The following is a 6128-nucleotide window of genomic DNA, read 5'->3' on the forward strand; positions in this document are numbered from 1 at the left end:
GAAGACTGTGATGCAACATACAATAGTGTTAAGACTTCTCACTATTGACTGCCTGTGTTTGTCCTGCATGTATATGGGGAGGAAAAGTGGAAGTATATAAAGTCCATCTGCTTGAACTTCCTGTGTAGCAACCAGTGATGGAGAAGAGGAAGTCTTTGTCAATGGAAGTGAGAGGAACAGACTCTTCACAGTTTCATGCAAACGGTTAAATACTTATCGTGTAAAACGTGGGCAGAACAGCCACCAAGTCCACTTCTGCCGCAAACTTTTGTTTGAACAAAGAGAGCAGCTTTAACACAGCGTCATGTCTGTTATGTTTAACGTGAACTGAGATAGTAATTCCTTTTTTATCATCCTGTTAAATTTTATTTTCATCCCCCACAAGGACATGGTGTTTTAATAACTGACGGTCAGTGCAGCTGCACGATGAATCAAGACGCTTTACATCAACAGAGTTTTACCACAGTTGTGCAGCACAGCTCTGTCAAACAAAGAGGTTTTCATTTGCGTTTCTTTGTTAGTTAGCAGGATTAGGCAAAAACTACTCAACCAATTTACATGACATTTCCTGGAGGGGTGGAGCATATCACAAGGAAGACGTCATTAAAGGTCCAGTGTGTAAGATTTAGGTGAAAGGGATCTATTAGCAGAAATTGTATGAATTGTAGTTTTCTTTACCCCAGAAAAGGCCCTTTATATTTAAATACTTAAACATTTACATCAAGGGGACCCTCTCTACGGAGGCCGCCTTTTGAGTTTTTATGACAACTGAAGCTACCACAGGTTCTTTTATGTTTGGAAGGAGAGGGTGAGGTGAGGGGTGTTCAGCTGCAACATGTAATTTCAACACTAGATATCACTAAATTCTAAACACTGTACCTTTAAATTGGGTAGGGTTTTTCAACATTTTCTTTTTATTTAAGGTATTGATATTTATTTACATGTCTGTAATTTGGTGCACATCCAAATCAAAATATGGATCTATTGAGTTTAAATGTCTCCCATGAGGACTGGTTGGCCATGTGCCCTTCTATACCCTAAAAACAGCACTGAAGTGAAATCTAAGTAAAACAAAAATCCTTTTAGCGGTTTACAGGAAAAACAGATGTGTGAAATATTCCTCCTGCTGTGGACAAATATATACATAATACATCCAAGTGATGTGGCATCAGTGAGGAGTCAGCACAGCATGAGGGTGAATAACAGAAAGCACATGGCGCTCTTGACTTTATTGACATAACCAGTGAGTCAGTCGGCGGCGCTTTGTTCACACACCCCACCTATAACTCTGCTTCTGAGGCCGTGTGAGCGAAGTCAAGGACGGGGTTAAAGAGCTGGGCTGTTATGAAAACAAACAAGTATGATTGAGACACGGTTAAGGATGCCATCTTGAAGCAGTGCCTTCATATGCGTAGTTGCAACATGATGACAAGGTTAGTAAACATCGTGAAGTAGAACTGCGTACACATAGTAATGACTCATTTCAAAAGGATAACCACTCATCATTCATGATTATGCATAAGTGTGTGAATGTGTGTATGTGTATGGGTCAAAGGTCAGTAAAAAAGGGAAATCCCATTTTGATGTAACACTCGTTTTTGTTGTCATGTTCCAATGTGGTGCGTTTGCTTAATGTCAAGAACACAAGGCTGTGTACACGCTGAAGTCGAATGGTTGTATAAGAACATGGTGTCAGGGGTCGGACCCCTCACCTGAGCCCAGCAGGCTCCTCTGCATACACAACAGTTATCTAATCAGCCTGACCTCTGTGTCCCAGCAGACTGCGTGGTGAGAAAACACAGATGCAGCACTGTTCGTTCATGCAAACATTCTGTTCTGCATTGCTCTGGTAAACTGAGATGTAGAAGCAGTTTGTTTGTTGGTTGATTTATTTGTTTGTGAGCAATTTTACATAAAACGACTGAGTGGATTACCATGAAAATTAGCAGTATGATTCAGTATGGGTTTGGGGGAAGAATCCATGAAATTTTGTTGTAAGCTGGTGGATCCAGGACTTTTTTAATTACTTCCTTTAACATTTGATTATTTTTATTGACATTTTCACTGATTTCCCAGGGAATCCTTCATGGCTCATGATGAAACAGATCAGGAATATTTAGGGCATCTGTAATATCTGAGTGTTTGAAATTTGGTGCGGCTTGACTGAATTTAAGGGAACCCAACAAGGGAGTCGCACAGTTGTGAAGATGCATTTTTTCACATGAGTAAACTATTGAACCATTAATTTAAGTTTGAAATTCAATTGTTCAATCTGCTTAATTTGTGCATAATCAACCTTTAAGTACACAAAATATAAATAAGTTGTTTTCACATGACTGCTCCAAGGTCGCACAAAAGCACACCAGTGTTTTGTCTGTTTTGTCCTTATCAGTGCCGTCACAGTCGGGGCGATCCTCTGACTTTTAGCTCAGACAAACACAAGCCTTTAACTCATAGCTTCAGGTTCCTGTTTGCCTCGTGGTACATAGAGCATGTTTTCTCCAATGAACCTCTTAATGGCTGCTTTGAAGTTCTGTCAGTCGCAACTGACCTGATCCTCTGGCATGTTGAGAACACTTGTCAGGAGTAATTTCTGCCGGGGGATTAACAGGGACGTCAGTGTATGTGTAAAAAAAAGAAAGTGGTTGTATTTATATAGCGCTTTTCTAGTCTTGATGACCAATCAGAGTGCTTGACACTACAGTTTTCCATTCACCCATTCACACACCCATTCATACATACAGTGCATCTATTACTAGCACTTTTTGTTGTTCAGCATCTTGCCCAAGGACACTTTGGCATGCAGATGGGAAGACTGGGGATCAAACCTCCGACCTTCTGGTTGGAGGACGACTCTGCTCCTCTCTACTGCTCCCCTCTACTGGGGGAGGGGGGGGGGGGGGGGGGGGGGGGGGTTGGAAAGATTACTTGCTTAGAAGACAACTTTTTCTGACTGGGGGAAAAGGAGGAGGCAATAAAAGCACACAATGCATGAGACAGAACATTGCGTTAAGTAATTATTTCTCAGGATGTGGTTTGACAATAATAAAAAGACAAAAAAACACGCCTGTGTTAGCACAACAGCCTCACTCATCTTAAAATCAGAGGCAGCACTGAACTAATAACCAGCAATGGAATGAGCTCAGCGTCTGCATGGAGGGAGGTAAACTAAATAACCGCTCCAGCAGTCACATGTAATCCTCCCCAACTCTCTGTCGCCTCAGATTGTAAACAGGCCTTATCAGTCCTTGGAGGGGGGGGGGGTTGTTGTTTTATAAAGTGCGTGGAATGAAACAGAAAGCATAAGCAGGCATGTTGATAAAACATTCCCTCAATTGGGGTCATGTTTAGAAAATCGTGTGAAGTGTCCGGCGTGTTCCGAAGGAAAGGAAAGATCACACTGATCTCGTTCCGACAGCTGTGAAATGAAACAGGGACATTTTGACCACATTCGGCAAAGAGTGTGTGGACAGTGACCGCCATTGTTCTCATCTCCCATGAGCAGATGCATCTCTACCTTGGTTGTTGGTAGTTGTAGTACATATGTGTATGAGGACATCAATGAAAATGTTGAAACGCTTGGGAAATGCATCCCAAGTCCACAAGTCCCAGCACGATGGGAAGTGGGGGTGGGGTGGGCAGTTCTTCGTCAATCCATTCTCACACACACACACACACACACACACACACACACACACACAGTGGGTTTCACCTCAGCGAACACAGTGGCCTGTTACAGCCGGAAAAACCCCCTTCACGATGAGGTGTGTTCTGCTTGATGAGACGGGTTGGGGTTTCCTCAGCGTCCTCTGGAGGCTCATGTGGTTCAAACAATGACTGAGCAGCCTCTGTGAAGACATTAATCCTCTGTTGTAGCTACAACTTCTAAGCAGAGAGGACGACCCACTGGGGTGACTGACAGTCTCATGCGAGAAAAGAGAGATCATGGGTCATTGGGTTCTGAACAGCAGTATATGCCCTACTTGTATCGACAAAAAGTCCCCGTAGCCACAGACACACATGTCCCTTTAAAAGATGTAATCTGCATTTTCTCTGTGGTAAACGTGGATTTTAAATTCTCTACAGGAACTAAAGATCTCAATCAGGACAAGTTGTTCTGATACGGACCTATCAGGTTTTACACAGCGGCTCCACTAACCACAAACTACAGTGCAGACTTATGAACAAATTCCCGTAGCACACTCCACAGCACAACCACACATAAAAGCTGACGCTCACAGGTCAGCCTGTAGGTCAGCGTTTTCCCCATAAGGAATTTGCACCGAACACACAATAGCTCTCTTCTTCTGCGTCTACTCCTCTGCAGCATCCTGTCTCCTTTAAATCACAGTTTAATTCCAGAGAGCGACATCCTCTGCTCAACCCAACCCTTGTCTGAAAAGAACCACAGCTCTGAGACAAATGCAATAGTCTTTGGTTTTACTCTGCAAGTTTGGAGGCCATGTTGGTCAGTCAAACGATACTTAAATAATTTAGCCCCTCATCTCTCTTCTGTCACTCATGATGTGCAAGGTAGTGTGGATGTCTCCACTTCCTCCCACTGTACTAAAATAGAGCCCCAATGTTTGGAATCAGAGTCTGTGCAGCAGTGATTACGGAGTGAAGACGCAGTATTGAGGTCATACCGACACATGCTCGACCAACCACGATCTTGTCTCAGCTGTGCTCAGTCATCATGACGTTTCATCCCATTTTTACAACATCATATAAGTAATTAAAACCACACTTATCCAAAACATGAACACATGGAGACACATCAATGTGATAAAACACTACAGAAAATGACAGAAACCATTTTTTGGGAAGAAATTGTCATGTAAATTGTCTTTTAAGTTTGACCCCTGTCCCATCTGCTAACATGGAGGAGGCAGTTTATGACCTACACTGCAGCCAGCCATCAGGGGATGATCAAGATGCTTTGGCTTCACTTTTGGGGAGCTACCATGTCTTCCATCTTCACATACACTCTATGGTTTCAAACCTCACCCTGATGTTGAGCTCACATTATCTAAACAGGGCATCTGTTGACGTGTTGCCAAACCTGCATGGATGTCAAAATCATGTTTTCCACACAGGCTGCCCTGTAACCTGATTGCGTAAGTGACTGCATGTCAGAAACATTTCACACCCAGTAGGCCTCAGTCAGAGAGAAAGATGTGGTGGAGGCAAGAGGAGCAGACAAAGACAGGGACATGAGACAGGGTGAGACAGGGAGAGGGAGGGAGGAATGTTGCAGAGAGATGACGACTGTGTGCGAAATCTCATTAGAAGTATACAGTGATCACATCAGGAAAAGAACAGCGCCTGTAATGACGTCATTGTTGCATGACGTACAACAATAACTCCAATTTGAAATGTTTACTTTAGAATTATAACTAACCGTTTTTTGTAAAAAAAAAAAAAAATGTGTTCCTGAAAGTTTGACAAAACGTATTTCTTCAGTGTCATGTTTTGTTTATTTTTTATAGGGATTTTCCAGTTTTATTTTCCACTAAAAGCGCTTTAAAGTATAAAACATGTCATGTTTATGTTTATATATATACATATTCATTATATATATACTACAGCTAAAAAAAACAGACTCAATTCAATGCATCCTTCATGTTCCAGGTAGACCACGTAGGACGAAATGAAAAGGCCTGGTCTATTGAGACTTTCTGTGATTGGCGTCACCAGCTTGTCCCGCCCATATTTCTGTTACCAAGCAACAGAGCTGAAGCTGTACACGACAGGAACGTTTTAATGAATCTAGGTTTTTTGACACGTGTACCGCTCTAGCATTGAATGTCTTGCAGCTTGCTGGTGCCATCAATTCTTTGAAAAAACAGTTTGCCACTGAAGCGCAACGAATCCTGGGATAGCCTTCGTTTCCTGTAGGAAGGAGACTTCGAAATGGGACAATCTAGTCATGTCACTGTGACAAAGCCAGTGGCCTTGATGAAAATAAATGAGAACATCTGAAACACTGCAGAAGATGGCAAAATAAAATAAAGTGCATGATACAGTAAACGGCCCAGAGCATTAAAACATCATTACTATGGTTCTTCAACACGTCTCAAACACACAACAACACAGAACAGCATCTGTGCTCAGTGAGTCCAAGTGGC

Source organism: Paralichthys olivaceus, chromosome 11, assembly GCF_024713975.1.
Source record: "Paralichthys olivaceus isolate ysfri-2021 chromosome 11, ASM2471397v2, whole genome shotgun sequence".
NCBI classification, from domain to species: Eukaryota; Metazoa; Chordata; class Actinopteri; order Pleuronectiformes; family Paralichthyidae; genus Paralichthys; species Paralichthys olivaceus.